Consider the following 12419-nt stretch of genomic DNA (forward strand, 5'->3'; position numbering starts at 1 on the left):
ATATGTTAAGAGAAACAATTCTTAGAATATGGGAGAAAATAATCCTTACATCTGTGCTGCTCAACTACAGAACAGAGGATCATTTGTTGACTTTAGCTAGTGCCTTCCTTTGAAGGAAGTGCCTTTCTATAGAGCAGTTATAAATGTGTATAGTCTCCTAGTTATTGAAATTGTAAGTTATCCTGCCTGCTCCCCAATCTATTGTCCCAGTTTGAAACACATTTTAAAAATCCTTCTGGGTGCTGTCTTTCTTCTTAGTTATCCTTGTCTTCTTGCTTTCTTATAAGAAAATTTCTCTGGGCCCTCAAGGCACTGATTTCTCTTATGACAACTTTGAAACTTACAGGTTCATATAGAACACATTTTCTTGAGGTTAAAAAAAATATCGGCTGGTAATGCAGCAGAATTTAAAGTAAAATCAATAAATAACCAGTTCTGTGGTTTCTTAAATCTTCACTACATCATAGGTAAGTTAGTATATTGATTACATAATAAATAAAAAATAATCTACAATATTCGAGAATTCGGAACCTAGAAAGTGATGGAAGTCCTAGCACAACTCAAGATGAGCTCTCTGTTTAATTATTTAACTTCAAAATAGCTCACTACACAGTTACTCAATACCTAATGTAAGGAGGTTATTATTTATTATAGCAGTGATATTCATACTAGAGCAGACAGAGCCTGGGCAGGGTGATATGGAGGGTCTGCTGTTGCCCATGCAGCAGACCCCCCCTCTCTTCGCAGCTGAAGGGTCCAAGGGAAAGACAAAGTCAATACAGCTTGGCTTCAGGTGCGCCGCAGGAGTTGCCGGTGTTGACTACAATGTCAAACCGCCTTAGGGACTCCGGCTCCGGATTTTCTGTCGGGGTTTACTCCCTTAGCCTTTCCCCTGAGGAGGTATGCCGCAAGGCAGCGGAGGTTTTTTGGAGTCAGAGTTTTCCTTCTCTGAGGAAATCAGTCCTTGTTAATTTTGTCCAAAAAAATTTGGAATGTTATGCAGAGTGGTGCTATCCTGTTGCTGTCAAGCTCCAAAGACATTCCCTAAGGAACTGCAGGGATTGTCACTCCCGAATTGGACTGCACAGCCATTCTCGGCGGTGCAGATAGACTCTCAAGAAGCTACGCCATCGTCTCTCGAGACGGACGGCTGCCGACGACGACGATATTCATACTAGCAATAGTAACCATTATGGGGTGGATTGAGTTTCCTCAAAATTCATATGTTGAGGCTCTAACTTTCAGTACTTCAGACAATGACTATTTAGAGATATAGTCTTTAAAGAAGTAATTAAATTAAAACAAGGATGTTAGTGTTGGCCCTAAACCAATCTGATTGGTGTCCTTATAAGAAATATTTAAGTATTCCTTAAATAAATAAAATGCATACTATAGTTCATTTTATTCCTCTTAAATCTTGTGATACGGAGGAGAGAAGGAATAGTGTACAACATTTACTGAGTCTTTACTATATAGTAAATAATGTGCTGATGATTTCATTCACATTTGCACGTGTGAGATTAAGTTACTGGCTATGTTTCCATATTGCTAAAGATGGGCTTGGGACATTCTCCCATCTTGAATCTAAATTTATTATTATTTTTCTTCCGTTCAGCATTGCCCCTCTATATCAGGAATAGATATGGTATCTAAATAAAATGGAAAGCATAGTCAAAATCAGGTATTGTATCAGTCGAAGTTCCATGAGTGAAGCAGAACCAGTAGTCAATCAATGTACGTATGTATGTATGTATGTATCTATCTATCATCTAACTCTCTATCATCTATCTATCTGCCAATATATTGGCCATTGGCTTATGCAACTAATTTTGGGGACTAAAAAAGAAGCTCAGAGCCCATAGGCAACTTGAGAAGGGAAGATGAGTAGACTAAAATCCCATGGGCACAAGCTAGAGTTTGTTATCCATAGCTGAGTCTCTCTCTCCTTATCTCTCTCATTCTCTTTCTCAGAGGCTAAGTTCTCTTCCAAAGGGTTTCCAACTAAGCCAGCCTCACCATAATACTCCTTTTAATTTAAAGTCGACTGATTGGGGACTTTAATTACATCAATAAAATATCTTCATAGCAGCACCTAGAGTTTGATTAAATTACTGCAGAAGGCATGTTTATATTACAAAAGAGCTGCTATTTTCCTTCCCTCCTCCAACTCTTCTGAAAAAAAAAAAAAAAAAAGAAATCCCTATAGTTCAGCCTATTTGGGAATGCACTAGAAGGGCAATTCTGGGGCATATAGTTCAGTTTAGTCAATTTGACACACCACAAAACCATTACAAGTATTAAAAAACATAAAGCTATAATTTACTGTGCCTGGGACTAGGGAACATTTTTAAATAAGATATTTTTTGCTTAACCCTCATATAAGCCCTTGGAATAGTATTACAATTTTATGAATAAGAAAACAGAGGCTCTGGTAATTTAAATAAGTAGTCCAAGTCACAAATCTAGCTAGTGTGGGAACTAAAATTAGAATGCTGAGCTAATTCTGAAGACCGTTATACTTAAGAACAATAAGAAATAACCTCAAACAACCTTCTAAAGTTCCAAGGGTACTCTAAAGTAGTGGAGAAATCAGTTTTATTTGGGCTATGTCCAATGAACTGAATTTTGAACAGGTAAGAAACAGGAATTAGCAGAGTAAAGAGACTCTACAATCTTTAGCCCTCTTACCAAGACCTCATTGTAGACTCTTTAGATTTTCTTCTGGGGATAGCTCTGCATTTATAGGAAGTTAGGAATTATTATTTTCAGGAGGACATGTGTATGAATGCGTGTGTGTGTGTGTGTGTGTGTGACACAGTGCTCTAAGAATGAAAATTTCTTAGTTTTATATTTTGGATAACTTCTCAAGGAGTCAGACATCATCTACCATATAGTCACACAGTTTGATAGTTCATGTGATATTTGAAGTAATGATCTTTATAAAATACAATTAAAATGTCCATATTTAAAAATGTGTTAATGACTGGAGATAAAAATCAGTATGTAGACTCCCTGTCATTATAATAATTTTTTACTATTTTATATATTACTATGTGCCAAAAATTCTTTTAGAACCACTATATACCAAGCTTTATTTAAGTCTCACAGCAACTCTCTGAAGTTTACTGCATCCTTATTTCACTGATGAAGAAATGAAGGTTTCAAAAAAATAAGCAGCTTGCTCCAAGTTTACTATTTCATGCTCAGAAGAGATTAAGTGCAAACCAGGTCTGGCTAACTTCAAAGCCCAGATGGCTAGTAAAATCCCCACTGAATGTTTTAGCGATATTCAATTTATTAAAGTTATAGAGTTGTCTTACTCTTTCTAAACACATGATACAAGGATTTAAAAACACAATTTTCATAAAATGATTGTATTGATTTTCTCCCACAAGAAGCCATAACTTTATTGATAGAAACAGTACAAATTTCAAACCAAGCTGCAGTAACTTTTATCACACACACATACACACACACACACACACACACACACACACACAAAAGGTCCTTCTTTTTAGATGGTTACATTGTTAATTCCGTAATAGCCTTTACAATATCATTACTGTTGTTCTTCAGGGCTCAGACCGCCTTTGCTTTTGACACATTTGCTTGTGACATGAACAATTTCTTGTCCTTAACTTCCACACCTGTTTCATCAACCTCTTCCTCTTGTGCAGTTGGAGCCTGTGTGTTTTCTTGGAAGTTTGAGATGGCTTCACCTTGAACTTTTGATTTCTCAGCAGCTGCTAGCTGTACCTGCTGAGATAAATCCTCGATCTTGGCTTCCCGCAAAACTACATAGGTATCTGAAGTTGGGCTCTTGTAGACATCTGGTTTTGTGACAACAAAGAGGATATTCTTAGATTTCTGAATACTGACCCTGGTAACCCCTGTAACCTGTCGAAGACCCGGTTTGGACATAGCCTCTGTGCCTTGTTTTCACTCTGGCTCTGTTTTGCTTTACTGACTGGTTCATCATAGATTTCAGCTGCTGTCACCAGCTGGGCTTCCTGTGTGGTTGCTTGTGTGGAATCTTGCTCCTTGAGCTCTGGTACTGATTCATCACTGTCAAATTCTGTTCCAGACCCTGTCCCAGCCTGGAGCTCAGGTAACTTCTGCTCTGTAGCAGGGACAGTTTCTGTGGCTTCGCCAGGCATTTTGTGAAGGAAACATGGAACCAATATGGTGACAGAAAGAGAACCTGTATTGATTTTGAATCAATCAACTCAAGTGAAGTATTACAAATAAATTATATCTAATCTTTCGATATATAGTTTCAAAGTCCTGAATAACTTGTCTTCATGAATTTTGCTTTTACTGTTCTTTGGTTCAAATAGTTTAGTTTTGAAGTCATGAAGCCAGTCACATTGAAACCTTGCCATAGACAAGTCCCATTTTCTACTGATCGCTCCTGATCAATTCTAATTCTGTAAGAATCTCTGCAAATACTTATTTGTTGATACACAATAAAAATATAGGAAGATACCATTTTTAATGGCAGAATATTCGAGGTATGTTATCATTTGGTTGCAATTACAAATGCCAGTCAATATCGATGGTAATCATCTGACACCCTTTACAACCAGGGCAGACCTAGGCTAGTGTCTGCAAATTGAACACATTTGTTAGAGTCATGTTTTAGTTCCATGCTTAAAAAGTAACCATTTGTCAAATTTAGTATAATCCTATGCTTTCATGATAACTATATAAAAATGTATGAAAATACTAAGGGAGGCTAGACTTCCTTGAGAAAATTAGGGCTATATGATTTGTCTGTGCTTATGAAATTCCATCATATCACAAACCCAGTGATAAGCTATAATGACTATAATAAGCCATGGAAAATTCAGTCCAAATTTCAAAATGGTGTTCCAGTTAACAATAGAAGTTTAAAGGTTATTCTAATTGATGATTGTTCTTGCCGTATTTTAAGTGTACTCATTTAAGTTCAGTCATATATTATGAGGCATTTAAATCATTTTAGACACACACTCAGAAACCACATCCATTGTACTTAATAGCTGAAGAATGTATTTTTACACGGAGAGTATAATTTATATCAGAACTGCCTGTTGCAAGTTCACCATGAATCCTTTGGATATTGATAGTTTGAACACATAGTTCTAAAACTCTAAATCCCATGGAAAACGGCTTTTTTTTTTTTTTGATAACTCCATGAAGCGAAAAAAAGGAAAAGGAAAACTTAAGTGCACCGATCAGTAAGACATAATATGATGCTGGGCAGCTGAGCCGGGCTTTTAGGCTTATATGTTCATGGAAATGTGATTTTTTTTTTTCTTTATCAGCCTGTGTTTCCATCCACACAAAGTAATGTAAATCAAATGTTTCTCTCACAATGTCTTTTTTTAAAAGAAAAATCATGTATTTAAATATTACTTTCTAAAATAATAAGAATAAAAAGTTAACACTCTGTAAGTGCCCTGATTAATAAAATGGATGCAAAATTTGGGGCAGTCACACAGAAACACATACACACATGCACACACACACACACACACACACACACACACACCTCACAGGACTCCTGAGACTGCCGCTGTGTTTATTTTCAAGTGTTACTTTTCTATGAAGGGAACACAGGTAAAGTGTTTACAGTATTAACTCCTCTTACAGCCTTTACTCATTGTAAGCAGATTGACAGAAAAGCGAAGAGCAAGCACCCTGGTTGAGATGGTTTTATTGTTATCAGTGTGCTACTGGGAAGGAGAGGGAGAGGGAGGTAGAAGGATGAGGGAGGGTGGAAAGAAGCAACTCACACCTTATTAAAATTGCAGTTTGCCTCTTAAAATCAAATACTGGCCTGGCCTAGTCCTCACTAAGTATCATGAGGTTATCTGGGAGTCTTGGTTTTAATTAACGGCGTGGCTATAGCTGAATAGAATGAAAGCAACTGCATTTATGAGCTGTTTATTACCTAATTTGTGCTGCACTGAAGCAACAATGGTCAGAAGAAAAAAGTCCAGCCAGTGATTTCTGAGAAACCCATGCTGCCATAGCCCACCTTTCACTCTGATTGTTTAAGTGATAATTTGCAGGGAGGCAAGGCAGGAAAGGGTATCCAGATTACCCTCTTTCCTAGAATAAATTACCCAGGGAATGCATAATGTTCACCATAAAACACACCTTTTTTAAGGAGAAAGAGTGAAAAGGAAGATGAGAAAATGTGTCTCCTTTGGAGGTATCATTCTGGAATCTAGTTCCGTGACTGTTCTTTTGTTTTTCCTCTTTGCTTGCTCAATATTCACAGAAAGGAGAATTGGAAGTAAAGCAAACAAAAAAGCTCTCTGAAAACCCATTTTTCCTTCCTCCTCCACGTGCAGTACAAGCTCCATTTCATTTTCAGTGAAACTAAAATACATGAAAGGTCTACTCTTGGCAAGACATTGTGCCACCTGAGTGACACAGAAAGAGCCTTGGGTATGAAATCAAGCCCAGGATTTGAGTTTCAGGTTCTTTTACTAGCTTCATGATGTTGAGTGAATTACTTGATTTCTCTGAGCTTCAATTTCCTCATCTGTAAAATAAGGAGAGTAATTGTTGACATTGTCATCATCTTTGTCATTGTCACTATTTCTTATAGAACTTTAAATATTTTAATAGTAAATATATGTAAAGAGATTTTATAAACTTAAAATGGCTTTATCGGGTTACTCATTATCATTATTTAAAAGCCCCCTTCATCTCATTTCATGTGATATTCTACATGTTTCTCCCATTTTGGTTGGCCCTTTCTGGGACATCACACTTTATAGACAGATGGCAGTGAGCTGGAAATGCAAAACCTAAAGCTATCCTTTTGGGGAGTGTTGCTATCCTGCTGAGTAATCAGCTCTCTCATCTGTGATAATTATACCCTGATTATGAAGTTTACCAGTTGCTGCTGCTTTTGGCCTAATATAAGACCATGTGATGATAAAAAGAACCTTTCTATTGGCAACTAGATCTCAACTCCTAAGTCTAGTCTAATTTAATATATAGCATTAGAATAATGACTTCCTCAAATAACAGTCCCATAGTGACTATGGAAAGAAAGAGTTATTGGGTAACCCACCACATAAAACACACCATATGAATTTTATGTTGGCTCTATTAAGACTTTTTCACAGTAGTTAATAAGCTAGTAAAAAATATAGACAATCTTTGAAACACTGAACACTTTGCCTGGGAAGTTTTATTTCCTAGTATGGGAAACCCTTGTAGACCAGTAACTGGACTGGTAAGCGCACCTGTTCTGGCAGAGTTAATCTGGTAATTTAACATAAATAGGGCATTAGGTGATTCAGTATAATGGTTAAGAAACTAGACTTGGAAGCAGACAGATCTGGGTTTGAGGCCAATTCAGGCACCTCAAAGCTATGTGATCACTCTTAACCTTAACATACTATGATAGTACCTTCATTAAGAATTTAACTGGACAAAAACGTGAAACTCGGTAAAAAGGCATTGGTGAAATTAAGCACCAGTACTAAAATCGTGTATTAGTTATCTATTGCTCTGTGACAAACTATCTCAAAATCTGGTAGAATTAAAACAATAAACATTTACCACTGCATAGTTTCTGTAGCTCAGGAATTCGGGAGCAGCATATCTGAGTGGGTCTGGCTTAGATCTCTGATAAATTGCAGCTAAGCTGTTGGCCAGCATTGCAGGCATCTGAAGAATTGCCTGGGGCTGGAAAATCCAGTTCCAAGATGGCTCACTCATATATGATAGCTATTGACATGATGCTTTAGTTCCTTGCTGCTTCTGGCAGAAGGTCTTGATTTCTTGCTACATGAACCTATCTGTAGGAACACTTGAGTGTCCCCATCTCAGCTGGCTTCTGCCTGAGCAAGTAATCCAAAAGATAGAAAGACATTAGCTACAATGTCTTTTATGATCTAACCTTGGAAGTCATACTCCATGATTTCTGTGATATCCTATTATACACAAAGATCAGCCCTATTCATTGCGGAGGAGAATGACTATATAAAAGCATGAATACTATGAGGCAGGAAGCATTAGAGACCATCTTCAAGATGGGCTACCACATCTGGTAAAAGTGAGAACCTATTTTGTGTAGTATATTCAGAATGCTCCTAAAACAAAATACCCTTTAGCTCAAAACACTGAAAAAGAAGTAAGATACACTAAAAATACTGATATAGTAGAACCTTCATAATCTTTGTTCTGAGTTTAGCATTTAATTAAAAATTCCTAGCTCCCTTTGAGTAGCTAAGGTCATGACCTAAATCTTAAGGTTTTTCTGGCTGTAAAGAAATTTAAAAAAATATCCAAGTGGTCTCCCATCCGAGTAATACTATACTTGAAACCTACATAATCTTATTAACCAATGTCACCCCAATAAATTTAATTAAAAAAGAAAAGAAAAAATATTCAAGAGGAAAGCCTAATGATTTTTTTAAAAACTCCCTTTAACCTGAAAAAATAGAACTATTACTTTTAAACAAATATCCTTATCAGTTGAATAAGTGCAATCACACTCTGTTGAAGCTGAATCATACACGGTAGGATCTAAGGCCAGTCTAAAAGCCTGTTTTACCTGCAGGTGTCTTGAAGTATCTTATCAAGTCTGCTTTTATTTTTCTCTGTCACAGTATTATAATGATCCTTGATAATATTTTATTTTGGATGGTGGTGTATGACAGAGATTGGCAGAAGAGCCAGGGACTGTAAGGATATCTATTGTGACAAGTATGGGAAATCCAAAGTACTGTAAATGGTGTTTCTTTCCTATTCATCAGTACATTAATCTAGTGCTAATACACTGAGTGTTGTATGTATCAACAATGGCTGTAAACCTGGTAGAGCACATGCCTGCCAGGCTCCACCCACTCTACTTTCTAGGTTTAAGCTCTTGAACAAATCACTTCTTTGGCTCTGTTTTCTCATTTGTACAACGTGAATAATAATAGTATCTATCTCTTAGGGTTTTGTAAAGTTAAAATGAGTTAATATATGAAAAGTATATGTATTCATTTAATACATGAAAGTGCCTCATATATGCTAATCATTATGTATTATGTATTAGTTATTATCCCACTTAAAAAGCATATACATGAATTTTTCTCTGTGTATATTTTTATTGTTGTTATTTTAAAATACATACTTGAGATAAAAATTTTTGGCCTTTACCTAATTCCTTAGGCAAGATTTATATATTCTTAACCTTAGTAAGGGTCACTAGGGAGAAAATTTTATTCATTCTTTTTTATTTGTTGAGCAAATCTATTTTAGTCCTCTATTATGGGCTAGAAACTGTATGCTAGGAAGGTTTTGGCTTAAATTAATTCATATATATATGTGTATGTATATATATATATATATATCTCATATGGAAAATTATGGAAATTTATATGAGATTAAAATCTAGTAAGAGAGATGGGCATATCCATAAATAACTCTAAGCCAGTACAAATACCACAGTGTTATAGGCAAAAAATAAGCTTACCCAAAATGCAATGGTTTGTGAAATAGAAATCAGTTCCAAAACAGGACTATTGGGATAGGCATCTAGGGTAGGATTAATTTAAATTGGGCCTTAAAAATGAGTTGGTTCAGCAGACAGAAAATTTCTGAAAAGGGAGAGAGATACTCCAGATAGAGAGCAGAGCAAGAACAATGTATGGAAGAGGGAACGTGCCCACTATCTGATGAGTGGGGAATAAGTCAATTGTCCCAAAACATGAGCTTGACAGGGAGAGTAGAGTTGGAGAAAAAGACTGGATGCTAAGGACTTTGGGTATTAGTTTATAGACATGCAGAGCTATAACAATTGTTATTACCAGGTTTGAAGGTGTATTTTGTTTTTCATTTCTTTGAACTATTTATTTAGTTGAGTATTTTGTGTTAGTTTTGGAAAACTAAGAAAGCTCCATGTGGAAAGTCACATACATTCCCAAGTAATAACCATCTACTTGGGAAATGCTTGGTGGCTAATTTTGTGCAAAATAATTTGTGCCTTCTCTTGAGATTTGAGTTCATCAGAATTGGATATCTGTCACAAGACTCAAAGGACTCATGTGTGCAAGAATGTTGGGATTCCTTGCAGCGGGAGTTTGGCCCCGGGCATGAAGTTCTCAAGCAAGGAATGCTGGAGTTTGCAGAGGTGAATAGGAAGGGAGAATATTAAGTGGTTATGAGTCCAGGCTGTGGAGAAGTGCCTTGTATTATGTAGTAACTCTGCCACTTACTGTATGTGCAATTTAAAGCACATTTCCTATTTTGTTAAGATTCTTTATCTATAAAATCATAACAACCAAACCCTCTTTATGGTATTGTTCTGAGGATTTATAGATATTATTCACGTAAGGTACTTCGTACTTGGCACGTAGTAAGTGCTCAGTAAGTGAGGAATGTAATTATTGATGTTGTTGTGTTGCTTTTGATACTCTCATAGGTAACTAGGTGGAGAGCAAGCTATGTCCAGGCACAATAGAAGGATTGGTTGAGACTGAGGTATTTGAGCTGTTAGCATGTAGAATATACTTCTATTAGAAGTTTCTTATTCCCGTATTTTCTATAAATGGACAAAGAGAGCTAATTTGGAGGGTCTATCAGGTCATTCCACCTTTGTTATATGAGAATAGCCTTTTTATCTAAGGGAAAATTATTTTCTTTGAGGGGGCATCAGTGGGAGTAACAACTTATGAGTGAGAAGAGAGGGTCTCTGTCCAGCCTATCAGAAGAGCTGAATACATGCTGGTATTTTCTGGAGTGAAAGATGCTCTTCAAATACTATTGCTTATATATTTTTCTTTCTGAAAGAAGTCCGGCAACGAATTCATGCACCTCCTTTGTTCTTCCAAAGCACTCATAGCAACATTGGGTAGTATGTAAGAGCAGAGACTCAGAAATTAGACCTTTCTACATCTCAGTTTTTTCTCTATAAAATGAGTTTTTGTATAGCTTAACTGGCGTAATTGAATTAATAGATGTAAATCCCTTATAAAAATGGCTGGAACATATGGTCTAGAAGTGTTAGCTATTATTTTAAATGTTCATCAAAATTTACTGTAATTGTAGGCTGTATCATTTATATCCACTGTAGACTACAAGCTTACTTATTTTGAAGAATGTATCAAAAACAAGAATTATTTCCCTAGAGACATTTTAGGAAAGTAGAAAATCAAGGTTCACTGCATCAAGTAGTAGAGAAGACCCATAATCCTCCAAAAGCAAGAAATACTTCCTGTCTTGGAGGTGAACTACAGTGACCGAAAGAAGAGTGGAACTGGACATGCTCTAACACCAAGCCATGCCCAGGGCCTGATGTTAGTCCTGGAGTCAGTAGGTCTATGCCAAGAGCATCGGGAGTACCATGATGGAGCCAGTCAGATCAGGAAGACTGTATTGGATGAATTTCCTTAGACCCCTGACTATGGAAAAGTGGGCTTGGGCAGAGAGTGTTTGAGAAAGCCTGGAAAATGAGGTTGCTTAGAAGGGAAGAAGAATACTGAAATCATTTCACCTACCCCACTCTTTCCCATGTTTCTAGTTCATAATGATAGGAACAGATGTATGATGACTTGAAAATTATTTTTGGAATAATGGCTGTATGTATCTAGATTCCAGGAAGTCTGAGTCAAAGTAGCACCTGAGAACTGTAGGGTATGGAAATGTTATACCTTCTGGGAAAGACTTTATTATTTAGTATCACCCCATCACAAGGTCCAGGTTCATCACAGAACTGCAGTTCAGTTTTGCCCTTTTAATACCCAGAGCTGACATTTAACAAGGTCACTGTAGCCATCCAAGTAGTATTAAGTTGGATTTAAACTTGGTTCTTTTTTTGTTACAGTTCAACATCTGATGAGAAAGCAAGAAAATAATAATATCCTCTACATTGAATCTGAAAGTGTTCATGTCAAAGACTTATTTCTAGCTCTTTCTTCCTCTTATTTCCAACCTCACATTCTATCAGCCATTGTATTGTTATTTGTTCCTGATATAAATCACAATAGTAAATTTTGGAAATAACTATTAAAAAATTTCAAAGACAATCACAATTCAATACACAGAGATAACTAAACAAATGCCAGGTTACCTGATTTCTAGTTTTTGTTTTTGTTTTTACAAATTACGTGGCTAAAAACATTCTTGGCCATGTCCTCTGTTGCAAGACATTTTCTAGATTAGAGAAAGAAGTTCTATGATTGCTGGATCTTAGTGACATTCAGAATCATCTACTAAAGTTAAAGTAGGTCATGAAACCAATTTAATAAAGTGTGTTTTAAGTCTCTTTGGCCATGGCCACATTAAAAATTCATTTTATCTCAAATGAAATATACACATATGTCAAGATGTTGGATAAGAAAGATGCACATTTTTGTTCTGGTTAGTAGTGAAAATGTTTATGATACTGTGGGTTACATTCAGAACATTTTCAAAATATGTTG

At 36.3% G+C, this 12419-nt stretch overlaps 1 pseudogene; it reads right to left on the bottom strand.

Annotated features, from left to right (window-relative positions):
* Window positions 1–3579: 3579 nt before the first annotated feature.
* LOC150018590 (nascent polypeptide-associated complex subunit alpha pseudogene) lies at window positions 3580–4157 on the bottom strand (annotated as a pseudogene).
* Between the last annotated feature and the right edge of the window lie 8262 nt (window positions 4158–12419).

Source organism: Furipterus horrens, unplaced genomic scaffold, assembly GCF_987537825.1.
Source record: "Furipterus horrens unplaced genomic scaffold, mFurHor1.1.pri manual_scaffold_2, whole genome shotgun sequence".
Lineage (NCBI taxonomy): Eukaryota > Metazoa > Chordata > Mammalia > Chiroptera > Furipteridae > Furipterus > Furipterus horrens.